Raw genomic sequence first — 15,132 nt, 5'->3', positions numbered from 1 at the left:
CAGGGTGGCTTTGATTTTTCACCCAGATCCCGTCCTCCTTGTTACACTCACCCTTCCCCAACGTGATCTTCATGTTATACTAGTTTAAACGAAAAAAAAAAAAAAAAAAAAGTGGAAAACCACCTCAATTTCCAAAAACCAAAGATTGTTTAATAAATTTAGATATTAGGGGACTATTATGCCACTATTAAACTAATAATGAAGACATAAATAGAGAGAGAGAGACATGGAAATATGTTCACTACTTCTTAATTCATTGGTTCACCGAATATTGTTGCCTGCTTGTTATGTGTCAGGCTCTGATCTGTTTCAGCAGTAAAGAAAACAGTGAGAGATTCAAAAAATTAAAAACTAAACAAGTACATAATGTAATTTCAGGAATGATCGTTGCTATGAAGAAATACAAGGCAGGGGAAGGAATGGGGGGAGTATGTGGGAATGACACTTGAATAGATAAAGAGCTAAGACCATTCCCAGCAGAGGGAAAAGTCAGTGTGAAAGCTCAGAACTGGGAGTAAGAAGGCCAGACACATGGGGGGAAAGAAAGCCTGAGGCTGAAAAGGAAGCAGAATGAGAGGTGGGACAAAGAATAAAGATTGCAATGGTGGCAGCAAACTGGAGATGCTCTAGCGCCCTCATTTAGCTATCCTTTCCCAGGATGGTTCCAAGAAAGGAACCATCATCTGCCCCGAGCTGGTGGTAGTTCTGGGTGTAAGAAGGCGTCTCTGGATGCTGTGCCCTACACGTGTTAATAACCAGGGGTGTCGAATGCATTTGTCTCCTACCCAGTGGAGAGAGTGCAAGGACGTCTGCACCCTAAATATGTGCAATTAAAAATAAAACACTGTATAGGCCAGACGGATACATCTGTGGGCTGTATGAGGCCTTTGGGCTGGAAGTTTTTTCCCCCATTTTAAACCCATTTAGTGAACATTCCAGGACTGACTGTGCTGGAGAAATTGGGAAAACGTGTGTCGCAGTCTAAGGAAATTCCTTGAGCAGGAGACTTTCTCTGGGAGCAGGCCAACTTTCTGATACATTGCCCTTTTCCCTCTTTTCTAGATGTACCCTGGGACATCTCTAGTAACAGAAGCCCGCTGTAAGTTTCACCGCTTTGAAGCTCCCCTCATAATGTGGTATTGGTAAACTTTATGGTCTGCTCCTAGCCAATACAGGGACTCTTAACTCTCAACTCTCCAGTTGAGGTATTTTGGGGGAGTCCTGGGCAAAACCATGCCACTTGAAGCTACAATTTCTTAAGCTATTAATAAGGAGAATAATATTTACCTTTCCCACAGGGCAGTGTGATGGTTGATTAATAAGTGCTTAAAGGATGCTTTGAAGATTACAAGTGTCAGCTATTACAGTGATTATTATTAGCTGATCCTACAATCCAGAATTAAAACGAGCACCAGGTTACAGCTGACTCTTTCATCTTCTGTACACACGTTCTATCCACCGGAGGAATTAAATTTAAGCCCAGCATAATTAATTAATGTTTATAAAGCATGTTTTTAGTCTCAACTGCTCTAAGTGCTGAGCGCAGTTATAAGAAACACCACAGCTTTGGTGTGAACCTTGTAGTAATATTACATTCTGATTGACTTCATTTACATCACAGATCAAGTACTCAGGGGCTCATTTCTACTTTCTGTGCAGTGCCCAGCAGCCTGCTGGCATATCATAACTATCCAATAAAAGCAGAAATAAAGTTGTAATCTCCTTTCCTTTTCTCTTGATTTGTCTTTACATATTAAAAAAAAAAGTAGACTAGACAGGAAAAAAGATGCTCTCTTATTTTTGGCAAAAGATGACTCAAAATCTTTGCTAATGGGAATATGGAATCTTCTTTCTCCTGCCTACCAATCAGGAAAATGAAAATTATTTACTCTGGGATGTCTGGTTGTATCACTCTTAAATCATTTATAGTCCACTAAGTGCTTTGAATAATGGAGGAGCTAGGAGGGCCCCTGATTTAATTGGATCTCCTGTGTTTCTTTAGTATCTTTGTGCTTTCTTACATTTAGGGGAATAGCACGGAAGAGAGAGTTAAGAATGATTTTTTTTTTTAAAGAAAGCTATTAAAAGCTTTTACAAGCTTTAATAAAACCTCTCTGCATGCAGGAAGGCCAGATCTCCAGGGATTTGGAAAAAGGCACCCTCAAAGTTAAACATTTGAAGAGCAAACTAAATTCATGACTTTAACATCACTTCCTTTCTTCTCTCACCCTTATCCTCCTTGTAAGATACAACATTGGGTCAGCACATTCTTTAACCCCGAATCTCCAAGAGATTGCAGTATCAAATTATAACAGCACATATTTGTCTGACATTTCAGTTTATAAAATTCATATGTACTGGTTTTCTATTGCTGCCATAACAAATGACCATAGATTTACTGGCTTAAAACAGCAACTTATTATTTCATAGTTCTGTAGGTCAAAAGTATAGGCACAGGTTGGATTAGCTGGTTCTCTGCATCAAGTTTCACAAGGCTGAAATCAAGGTACCTGTAGGGCTGTAGTCTTTTCTTGAGGCTCTGGGGATGTATTCACTTCCAAGCTCATTCACTGTTGCTGGCAGAATTCAGTTCCATGTGGCTGTAGGACTGTGGTACCCGTTTCTCTGAAGCTGTTGGCCAGGGATTATTCTCTAGTTTCACCGGCCACCCACACTCCTACACTGACGGCTTGCTTTCTCCATCTGCGAAGACAGAAATGGTTGATCAACGCCTTTTCAAGCTACGAGTCTTTCTGATCTCACCTCTGCCTCATCGCTTGTCTGCTTCCCACCTGAGAAAATTCTCCTCTTTTAAGGGCTCATGTGATTAGATTGGGCACAGCTGGATAATCCAGAATCTCACCATATCAAGGTCTGTAACCTTCATTATATCTCAGAGTCTTTTTTGCCTTGTAACATAACATATTCACAGATTCCAGGGATCAAGGCATGGACATCTTTGGGGATAGGACATCTTTCTGCCTATTATTTCATGGAATTATTCTACGAGGCAAGGAGAACACTATTATCCCAGTGTTACAGATGAAGAAATGCAGGATCTCAGTAGTATAAGTGATTTAACCCAGATCACAGAGCAAGTAGATGGCAGAATCCAAGGGTAATGACTAAAGTCTTTCTGTTATTTTCAGTTATTCTTTGCTTTCAATAAATAGTTAAAGGGTGCTTTTTAAGAGTCAGGTTTTGTACTAAGCCTGGGGATAAAGGGGTGAAAACTGAAATTTCTGCATTCAAGAGGTTCACAATCCTCCAGGCTAAACTGACAAATATAAAAGCCATCTTAATACCGTTTGTAAAGGCTTAATAAAGAGCACAGAAGAGCACAATCTCAGGGAAGGAAATGAGTGGGCATTAGGAAAGACTTCCTGAAAGCGGTGATCCTTGAAAAGGCTTTTCAAGAACGAGTAGGAGATCATCAATTAGATACCCAGGGTTTAGTGGGAAAAGCAGGTGCAAAGTCTTTGTGGCAAGAAAGTCTAGGGCTCCTTTAAGAGCCGGCAAATGGGATAAAGGGCACAGGTGAAGAAGAATTAACAGAGAAGCTGTAAGGTGGGTAGTACTACATTGTGAAAAGCTTAAAAAAAAATACGCCCCTTCCCACCATGGAAAGGAACAGTTGAAGCATTTGAGCCAGGTTTGACCTAATCTAATGAACATTTTAGAAAGGTGTAAAATGAGGAGATTCAATTAAATGGAAGCTGAGATGCTGAACAACACTGACCATCATATTCAAGGCACTTGTTAATATTTTGAGGTTTAAAAATACAAATTAAACATTTGTCCTTAATTTTTTTCATCTTATGTCAGAACTCTTTTGGTTGCAAGGAGCAGAAAGCCAATTCAAACTAACTTTGGCCAAAGAAGGAGAATCTATTGATAATCACAGGGATAAATGGTTTCAAGCCAAGCTGGATGCCGGAGCTCAAATTATGTCATTAAGGCTCCACCTCTGACTTCTGACCTTCTCTTACTCGACTCATTTCAGAGAGCTTTCTTTCATGTTGTACCAAAGATGACCAGCACCAACTCTAGGTTTACATGGACTTTACAAGTAATAATCCCAGAGAAAAGAGCATGTCGTGTCTCCCAGCATCCTTATGATTCAGAAAAAGGGTTTGGTTTACCCATGCCCAGCCATGGACCACTCTGTTCACAGGGATAGGGTAAGTCAATAGCTAACCTGAGTTATACATCCACCTCTGTAGTAGAAAAAGTGGAACCATCCTCATGTGTTGGAGTTGGGGTATTTTTTGAAATAGGGAAATGATAGATTTTCTGAAATAGAGAATGGTAGGTGAATATATCAGATCTCCATTACACCAGTGCCTACAAATCACCTGAGGATCTTGTTAAAATGCAGATTATGATTCAGTAATGTTGGGGTAAGATCTGAAATTCCGTATTTTTAACGAGCTCCCAGGTAATACTGCTGCTGCTGCTGCGTGGACCACATTTTGAGCAGCAAAGCACTATACTATCTATTGAGGGAGCCAAGGTCAGCATGTGGAAAGATATAACCATAATAATAAAAAGTACAAATGGTAATTCAAGATGATGACAGAAGACGTGGAAAAAGGGAATGTCACACAAACTGTAAAGGCCATAGGTAGCTTAGGATTTCAAAGAAGAGAGAGTTTCCTTAAGCTACATCAGCAGTTTTCAAACCATGGTCTGCAGTTTGACATGGGACCTTTTCAAGAGGTCCATGAGGTCAAAACTGTTTTTTAATGATAATCCTAAGATATTACTTGACTCTTTCCTGTTAGCACATGTAGTAATGGTGTAAAAGCAATGATGAATCAAACAGCTGGCACCTGGGCATGAATCAAGACGGGGCATCAATTGTATAGTATTTATCATGGCCATGTTCTCATGAAAAGAAAAGGAAACGGCACTTTCATTTAAGAATGACCTCAGTGAAGCAGTAAAAAGTATTAATTTTTATGAAAGCCCAAGCCCGGATTTTATTCAGTCTTTTTAATACTTTGTGTGGTAAAATGGGAATTACACATAAAACAATTCTGCTGCATCCCAAAGTAGAATGGTGTCAGGAGGAAAAGCACTTGTGTGATTGAGTTATAAGCTGAAGTAGCCACTTGTTTTTAATGGAAAACATTTATTACTTGAAAAAGTGACTAGCAGATAAACTATAGTTATTCTAACTTGGGTATTTGAACATTTTCTTAAAAATAAACAAGTAAACCTACTTCAAGAAAAGAAATGATGGCATTCATTTTTAATGATAAAGTTTGAGCTCTCAAGGAAAATTAGAACTTCTGAAAATGTTTATCAGTCACCATGAGCTTCACAGCATCTCAAGTTTTAAAGGCTTTTCTGATGAGAATGAAGCTATATTAATAAATGTGATTTTTTCCACATTGCTGTGTCATCATCTGGGTGGTTTACATAATTCAGTGACTCAAATTTTCCAGATGGCCAATGCATAGTGTTACAAAACTATGCATGGGTAAAACACCCAATGAAAGTGCAAGACAGACCTATAGATTTAACTATAACATGTACAAAAATACCATTGATATGGTTTCAGATTCCATATTGCAATAAACCTGTAACAAACTACCACTTCTTAGGTTTGAGTGTAGCATCAAAGAAGAATATCCAGAAATGTCAAAAAAAAGCTATTAAAATATTCTTCCCATTTCAAACTATATAGTGTATCCGTGAGGGCCAGATTGTTTTCTTGTACTTCAACCAAACATATATTGCAGCAGACTGAATGTGGTAGGTGACGTAAAAACTCAGCTATACTCTCTGAAATCAGACATTAGAGGGATTTGTAAAAATGCGAAACAAAGTCACTCTTGTCACTAATGATTTTATTTATCTATGGCTTTGGAAAATATAGTTATTTTTTCCTAAAAGGATGTCATTTATTTTAGCATGTGTTTGATTTAATGTTATTTTTAATGGCATAAAAATAGAAATTAAAAAAATTTTCCATTTCAAGTGTTCTAATTCTGTAAATATTTATTGATATAATCCACGTACAAAAAGCTCTTGGGGTTCTTAATAGTTTTTGAGAGTGTAAAGTGGTCCTGAGACTAAAAAGCTTGCGAATTACTAAGCCAGGCTTATCAGAAAAACTGAAGATTGCTAGTTTTTTACTGCGATTGAATTATGGGTATATCATAATAGAGCAAAAGCATGGATCCTCACTCTTAGAATAAGCTTCTGTCATCTAGTTGGGCAGAAGCTTAGGTCGTTTCTTAGATATGCTATTTGGAATAGAATCTATGCTTTTAGAATCTATCAGACAAAAAATAAAACAACCTCCCCAAAACACCCTTAAGTAAATGTAGTTGGTCTTATTTAAATGCCACTGGATAGAATGCGGCATTAATATTTGTCCCTTTGTTTAAAATGTGATTCTTCAAAATAAAGTTTAGAGATCAAGTCTCTCACATTTTTGAAATAAATGCTATCTGGCAGGGCTTCCATTTGTCCTAGTCTTTCTATTGCTTTCTGGGATGTCAAAACACCCTTAAACAGCTCTTTTGGGTTAGAAGTTCTCTTTTTTTTTTTGGCACTTTGCCTTCCCTTCTAATGCTACTAAAGGTTGGATCATTAGAAAGTTGACCGATAGATGTATTCCACCCAAGGTTATCACCTCAAGATGAGGTTATGAAACCCCTTATATCGATAGCCATACTCCTTCTACCTGAAAATAAAGCTTTAGAAAAATAAAACTTCAGGGCTCCGTACAACAAGGCTTGTACCACTTATGATATTCCAAGTAATTTTCGAGATGCTTTACAAATGTTGACCCATTTAAATCTTGTAACAATCTTATGAAGGGACAATGAAATTGAAGAACATAGAGGTTAAGTTACTCATTCAAGGTCACACAGCTGTTGCATGAGAGTCCAGAGAGTCCAGACAATCTGACTTCAGACGTGTGTCATTAACCAGGATAGTATGCTGAAATAGTGCTTTAATTGGGGATAATTTTAAAAATAACATTTCAAATGAAGAGTTGCTCGATTTTGGTGGACATAATCTTAATTAAATTTACTTGTGCTTTGGACAAATACGCTTATGCTTATAAAACTTCTGAGAAGAGATTCAGGAGCAACTGAAGGCACAGGGGATAGAAGCTGCAATGATTTGGAGTTGCCAGAAATCTAGCTACGCTGCTCAAACTCTGCCAGTAAAATACCCAAGAATGGCAGAAGTATGAGAACCCTGGTTCTCTGGTACTAGTGACAAATGCCTTTGAAATTTCATGCTTTCTTTTGTAAATGTTCTTGAATTCTGCAAACTATAATACTATATTTTAATACAAAAATCATGTTTTAAATGACTCCTCATTGAAAATAAATGAGGCTCCAAGAAGACCCAGTTACTACAATTCTTTGTTGCTTGAAGTGGTTCCTACCATACTGTCCCAATCTTAGAGAAGCCCAGCTCCATAGAATACTTTTGGAAGGCCCTGGAGGATGATCTCCTTTTTGTATCTCTTTTTCATGCACTATTGTCCAGGAACTCTGTACAAGTCCGAACTTGGTTACATAGCTCTAAAATAAAATGACAGTAAGATAGTGCAGGGAGCAGCAGGGGCGGGCGGGGGGGGGGCGGGTACTCCGTAAGCGCTATAAGTTTGGCAAAGCCATTGAATGGTCCCCCTTTCATTGCTCCTTTTAATTTAAACCCATAGTTATGGAGGCAAATATCTAAAGAGACAAGGCAGGCAACAAGAATGAATGAACCAAGCCAGGTAGGAAATGCTGGGGGCTCGCGCACATGTGCTATTTAATGTGGGCTGCACCACACACCTCCAGCCCAGTAAGAATGGGTCCAGATTTGCCAGGTATCCTGATTTTTTTTTTTTTTTTTTTTTTGCGGTACGCGGGCCTCTCACTGTTGTGGCCTCTCCCGTTGCGGAGCACAGGCTCCGGACGCGCAGGCCCAGCGGCCATGGCTCACGGTCCCAGCCACTCCGTGGCATGTGGGATCTTCCCGGACCGGGGCACGAACCTGCGTCCCCTGCATCAGCAGGCGGACTCTCAACCACTGTGCCACCAGGGAAGCCCTAAAATATTTTTAATTTTAGTAAATAATTCCATTTTATAAAATATGTGGCCAACCAAAAGAGTTTCAGGCCTATGCTATACATTCTTTAATGTACAGCATTGAAAATATTAAAAATATTTTATTAAATTTCTATGATTTCTATAAAACCATTATTCACACTTTATTAAATTTCTATTCTGAATTTCTAGTATTTCTATTATCTATTAAACTTCTATTATTATCTACAGTAAAATATTTTTAATTTTAGTAAATAATTCCATCTTATAAAATACGTGGCCAACCAAAAGAGTTTCAGACCTTTGGCCTATGCCGTACATTCCTCCCAGAAACCCCATAAATGTTCAACATTCACAGTGCACAACTGTATATGTCTTTGGTTGGAAGATGGATACTCTCTGGCAGTGTGTGTTTCAGGGACAGTGTGAGAAGAGAAACTTTTGTCCTCTGATCATATTAAAGTTTTTGTTTTTTCCTACTTACAAGTCCCAAGAGGGAGAATTAAGATGACTCTTCTTAAATAGGATAAAAAATGACCTCTTTATCACGTTTATGGTATTATCCTCTGAGGATCACACATTTCTTTTGCTCTTTCTTTAGCGTAAAAGGGGAACAACTGTTTCCCGTCCTCTGAAAAAGTCTTTTTGTATTTTGAAATAGTTATTAAGGCTCTCCTTGCTCACATCTTTGCTCTCTTCAGACAAAATAACCCCACATCCTTCAACATTTCCTCAAGGATTTCTTTTCTTCTTAAATTTTAATTATTTTCATTATAGACCTCTGGACCCTCTCCCAAGTCTCCCATATCTTGCTTATTATGTGGTCACAGTGGAATGACTTGTCCTCATAAAATCTCAGCCAAAACTAAGTACAGATAGAAGATTATTTGCAGTTACTACATGCTATGTCTTTGTGTGACTGTCAAATGGCATTGCATCTCTGACCAATACGTTAACCTGTAATCTGCTCCAAGCCCCGTATCATTTCCAAAGTTTTTATGCGTAGCCAGTTTTCTTCTTATTCTCATGACATGATTTGTGACTTTTACTGCCTTATCGTTCATCCTATGTACTTTTCTTTCTGTTTACTCTTTTCTCTATACCCAGAGTGCTGGAACTTTAATGCCAACATCTACATAGTGCCCAGTATACAACAGGTCCTTAAGATATGTTTACTGAGTGAAATAACTCAAAATACGATTTAGGCAATATTCCCACTAAAAAATTTTATTGAATCTAGTAGAAATTTCTGGTACCTTTTTCAAAACTTGACTAAATTTCTGGATTCTCTTTAGAGAAAGATCTGTGTATAAGTCTTGGCCCTTGATTCTTAATAGCTATTTGACTTGGATAAGTTATTTAAATTCCTTAAGCCTTTGTGTCTAACCTATAAAATATGCATAATAGTATCTATCTCAAGTTACTGTGACATTTATATGAGACACTGCATGTAAAATAATTGGAAGTGTTCTTAGTATATAATAAATCCCCCCCAAGATGCTAGATTAAGAAAAATATACTAGCCCAAACAGAGTTCTATATCTGAATAAGTTAAAGAAGAGATTATTTCATCTCAAGTTTTCCCTTCTAAAAGGTCTTATGCTGGAAGTTATTTCTGGACTCTGAGAATTCTTGTTCATGGTATTCTCTCTTGACACTTCACTTTCTCATCTTTCTGCTCAAATTGAACACAAGCATAAATGTTTAGTCCCAGTAAAATACTCACTACACAATGTTAGCATCTCAAAATCATCAGTAGTTTTAGTTTCATCTTTTCCTATATCTTCATGAGCTAAAAATCTAAATGGAAGATAAGAGTCCACTGACACAAAAAGAAATTGTATAACTGCTATTGAAATACTTTAAGGAAGAATAAAATATTTGAGCATTCAAAGAAGACGCCTGGTCCCAATGCAAGGAAAGAAGCAGGTCTTACCCAGACTGTGCTCCAAAGAAGGTGCTGGATAAGTGTCTCTTGGCTGATGGTGGTGGTGAGGTAGTGGTGGCGTTGAAGTCGTGGACAAGTTCCCATGTCATAGAAAATGGGGTGCCGCCACTAGAGGAACAACAGAGTGTTAAGTATCCCAGTGAGTATCAGACTATGGCATATCTTTAGGAATGACGGGAGAAGTAAGAGGAAATGACAGTACAGAAGTGATTCACAGCAACAGGAATGTAGCAAGCCGTCAGACTTCATGGATGTTAAAATTCACAGTTCTAAAATGGTCACCAACTTAACTCCTGAAGTGTGTGTCTCAGCAGAAATTGTAGTTTAAAGTGAAGATTTACAGTTTCTTTAGCAGGAGGTGAATTGCTTAGGAACAAAACTTTTACAAGGCTTATTAGTTGTCAACAAATAATAGCATTTAGGCATGTCATCTGTTAGCACAAGTGGCTATAAGGTGATAACTCACATAAAGTTTATATTAAGCTTAGGATTCATTAGAAGAATTTTTGTAATCCAGATGACCTTGCAAGCAATTTTCATCTTTAGCCACTACAGTAAATCATTTCATTTCCTACTCAGAACTACTTCAAAATTATAATGTGTCCCAAGGACACACTGAACTTTATTTTTATACCTGCCCAGTTTTACCTTTTCCATGAAAAAGGTCGTTGACAATGAGATAAATAAAATCATAAGATCCTATGATCATCACTACTACTGTTAGGCTCACTGATGAGGATACATCAAATAATGAAAAGATTACACTTTTTTTACATTGAGGAATACAACACCTTTCAAATTATAATATATTACTAGCCTAAACATTTGTGCCAATTTGTCGTCTATATTTTCTTGGGATGATTGAATACAAAATGCCTCAAAAAACAGTGAAACTAACACAGGTCTAGGAATCAGATGACAATTTTGTATTAGTTCTATCACATTTGATACCTGTATACCATTTGTTAGGCAAAAACGTTGAGCCTCATTTTTCCCTCTAGTTAAATGGGAATGACTTCACAGTGCTATTTACTAGTACAAAGGTGATAATGAAGTTCATTTAAGACTCACGAGGGCTGAATGCACACACGTAAGGCTCAGCTACTACTGCTATAGCTACTAATACTACTTTTACTACTATTCCTGCTATGACAATGGCTACCACCACTGCTAACAGCATTATTCTTTCTTGGATTTGCTTCAAGCAGCTATTTCTCATCCTGGGTTTGTATATGATTAATATATAGATAGATAGATAGATAGATAAACTACGTATGTACGTTCCTCTCACACCTATATAATTAAAAACAATGAAAGATCATGGAGAGTGTGGTAATATGCTTTTATGTATTTATTTTTAATAAAATTAATACATATCAATTACAAAAAATGTCAAAAAAAATATAGAGTTTTAACGTAAAAAGTAAAGTATTTGAAGAAACAGAAGAATGACTGTCTTGCGTTATTCTCTCCCAATTCCATTCCCCATTTGAGTCTGTTTCTTCAGTCTGCTGCACTCAAGGCTAGCTGCTTAAGGAACAGAATATATACATTTTGAATGTAAACTGTTCCATACGAGGTAAGTTTCTACACAAGTAAGTTAGCAGGTAAGGGCCTTCAAATACTTTGCCTTTTAGTAAAAAGACAAAGCTAACTTAAAATATTGTCATTGACAAACAGATTTTGAGTGCCTGTTAGACACGGTGCAGAGTACTGGATACACTGACAAGTACAAATTCTCAGCTCTATTTTTTGCTAAGCCTCTTGCAGACTGTTTTTCTCTTCTATCTATGGTGACCATTAGAGCATCCCTCTTTTTATTTTTAATAGATTTTAAGACTGTCTTACAGTTCCAACTTTGTAATTTATTTCCTCTGGAATGTGTTCCTTATTACATATATGAAGTCAATTCAATTACAGCAATCAAGTGTACCTAATTTTATTGCAGGTTTCCTTAAGATACTGATTTCCATCCATCTTAAATGGAGTAGCTGGAGATCTGAGAAACAAGATAAGGTAGACAGTGCTATAAGTGAGCCTGCCCAAGATTATCCAAGGATTGTCCAAGTGGAGCTGCCACACCGAGGTAAAATCCGGTTGCTGATACTGACAGGACCAAGGCTATGTTTGGTCTGCGCAGGCAGGGGTCATCAAAGGGTAAGGCATCAAGAAGACATAAAACATGCTTTCACTTAAAATTATAGCTGAAGCATTTCTCCATGTAAATTTAAATGACTATATGATAATCATGCAGATACCATTTACCACTGTTGTGTTACAGTGTTTCTAATGTTGCATTATAAATAATGGCTACGTGGAACGCATAAAGATCTCTACATATTTGTGCTCATTTCATTAGAGCGGAGTCCCTGACGTAAAAGTTTAAAGTCAAAGAATATGAAAAATGTAATGACTACATACGATATTGCCTAACTCACAACAGTTTCACTTACAGCCTGGATGCCTGAGATGACGCATCCCGCTGATTCCTCCACCTGCCCTCTGACTCCTCACTCCTGGTTTGGTTAATATCCAAAATATATAAAGAACCAATACAAATCAATAGCAAAACAACAAATAAACACCCCGCCCCCCTGACAACGATGTGATTTAAAATGGGCAGAGGAGGAACTGAATAGAAGACATACAAATGGCAGGTACAGGAAAATGTGCTCCATATCACCAACGATCAGGGTCCATGGTGCACGAAATGGTGCATGAAAAGGCACATGAAAAGATACTCAACATCACTAATCATCTGGGACATCCAAATTAAAAGCACAATGAGATATCACTTCACAGCTGTTAGAGTCGTGATAACAGCCACTGTCTAGGATTGGGAAAAAGAAAACCCTTTTGCCCCGTTGGTGGGAATGTACGTTGGTGGTTCCTCAAAAATTTTAAAAAGAACTACCAAATGATCCAGGAATCCACCTTCTGAGTATATATCCAAAGGAAATGAAAACAGGATATCAAAGATACATTTATACTGCTCTGTTCATTGCAGCATTATTCACAGTCGCCAAGATATAGAAACAACCTAAGTGCCTGTCAACAGACAGATGGATAAAGAAGTTGTCTATACACATACAATGGAGTATTATCCAGCCATGAGAAAGAAGGACATCCTGCCATCTGCCACAACATGAATGAACCTTGAGGGCATCATGTTAAGTGAAAAAATTCAGAGAAAGAAAAAGACTGTATGGTATCACTTATATGTAGATTTTAAGAAAGCCAAGACCCATAGAAACAGAGACTACAGTGGTAGTTACCAGGGGCTAGGGGGTGGAGGAAAAGGTAAGATGCTGGTCAAAGGGTACAAACTTCCAATTATAAGATAAATGAGTTCTGAGGATGAAATGTACAGCATAGTGACTACAGTTAATAATACTGTATTAGATACTTGCTAAGAGAGTAAATCTTATATGTTCCCATCACAAAAAAGAAATGGTAATTATGTGACATGATGCACGTATTAGCTGACGCTATGGTGATAATCATTTCCCAATAATATAAATGTATCAAATCAGTATGCTATATGTCAATTATATCTCAATAAAGCTAGAAAAAATATTTCTATTTTTTCTCTTGCGAATTGCTGATTAATATGGAAAACCTTATACAAACCTTAATAGTTTGACGTTTTATGTGGAAATTGTCTCAACCCATTGTCATCTTGTATAATAACATTGCTTCCAGATTTTTTTTTTGCCTTTTAATTTGGATTATGTTTTCTTTCATTTATAGAATAAAAAGTATTTTATGAAATCAAATTAATGGCCATTTCCTTTATTGTTTTATTTCCATTAAACAATGCAATTAATCACAGGTAATAATGCAAGGTCACTTAAATAACTCTAAACTAATACTACTACCATCACCAGCACCACCACTACCATTTTAGTTTGCAGTATACCAAATAAGAAGTGAAAATCTGTCTTCATCCAACGTCTCCACTCATCCAAACCCAAAGCAGAGATAACGGCCAGCAGTTTGATGTTTTCCTTCATAGTTTTTCTTTTTTCTTTTTTTTTTTTTTGTGGTACACAGGCCTCTCACTGTTGTGGCCTCTCCCGTTGCGGAGCACAGGATCTGGACGCGCAGGCTCAGCGGCCATGGCTCCCGGGCCCAGCCGCTCCACGGCATGTGGGATCTTCCCAGACCGGGGCATGAACCCGTGTCCCCTGCATCGGCAGGCGGACTCTCAACCACTGCACCACCAGGGAAGCCCCATAGCTTTTCTTTTACATGAATTTACAATCTCCTTTGCTCTCATCCTTCTCATCCTATCAGCCAATGAGCTCAGTAGATGTAACTTTCAAAATACATTTTGAATTCTCCATTTCTTTTTGTTTTCTTTTCTGGTCGAAGTCATCATCCTCTCTTGCAACAGCCTAGTAATTGGCCTCCCAACTTCCACTCCATCTTCCCAACAATCCATTAACTTCATAGTTGCCCACAATGATCATTTAAAAAATATGCTTTCCTTTAAAGCCATTGAGTGGTTTTCCATTACAATTAGGTTAAAATATACATTTTTTTTTTTTTTTTTTTTTTATGGTACGCAGGCCTCTCATTGCCGTGGCCCCTCCCGCCATGGAGCACAGGCTCCGGACGCGCAAGCTCAGCGGCCATGGCTCCTGGGTCCAGCCGCTCCGAGGCACGTGGGATCCTCCCGGACCGGGGCACGAACCTGCATTGGCAGGCGGACTCCCAACCACTGCGCCACCAGGGAAGCCCTAAAATATACATCTTTAATCAGCTTAAAAAGCCCTGCAGGGATTGGCTCGTGTCTGTTGCTCCAGTCTCCTGCTTTGACTCTTTTCGGCTTACAGCACTATTTTTTTTTTTTTTTTACCTGTTTATTGGAGTACAATTGCTTTTCAATGGTGTGTTAGTTTCTGCTTTTATTTTTCAGGTCCTTGGAGCTCTTTCTCAACTCAAGCCACGTACTGTTCCCTCTCCTTGGGCTGCTCTTCCCTCCCTATCGTCTATGCCTGACTAACTCCTACTCAGTCTTTGTGTTATATATTAGTCCTTCTGATTTGTCTTCCCACAGTTTCCCCAATCTAAATAGTATTTCTCTTTTTGCACTTTTCATTTTTCCTAATAATA

At 38.0% G+C, this 15,132-nt stretch overlaps 1 long non-coding RNA gene across 2 annotated transcripts in view; it reads right to left on the bottom strand.

Annotated features, from left to right (window-relative positions):
- Positions 1-10,159, bottom strand: part of LOC113612175 (uncharacterized) — a 42,952-nt gene extending 32,793 nt beyond the window's left edge. Inside the window, exons 1-3 of one of the 2 annotated variants that reach the window (XR_003429755.1) lie at positions 10,003-10,159; positions 4,199-4,293; positions 2,511-2,703 (exon numbers count right to left, since the gene is read on the bottom strand). This is a non-coding gene — a long non-coding RNA (uncharacterized LOC113612175). The remainder of the gene's footprint in view (positions 1-2,510; positions 2,704-4,198; positions 4,294-10,002) is intronic. The other variant, XR_003429754.1, reaches the window with a different exon arrangement.
- Between the last annotated feature and the right edge of the window lie 4,973 nt (positions 10,160-15,132).

The sequence above is a fragment of the Aethalodelphis obliquidens genome, unplaced genomic scaffold (genome assembly GCF_003676395.1).
Source record: "Aethalodelphis obliquidens isolate GAN/ISIS:26980383/991018 unplaced genomic scaffold, ASM367639v1 scaffold73, whole genome shotgun sequence".
Classification (NCBI taxonomy): domain Eukaryota; kingdom Metazoa; phylum Chordata; class Mammalia; order Artiodactyla; family Delphinidae; genus Aethalodelphis; species Aethalodelphis obliquidens.
The sequence above is the reverse complement of the archived record's forward strand: the minus strand, read 5'-3'. Positions and strand labels throughout refer to the sequence as shown.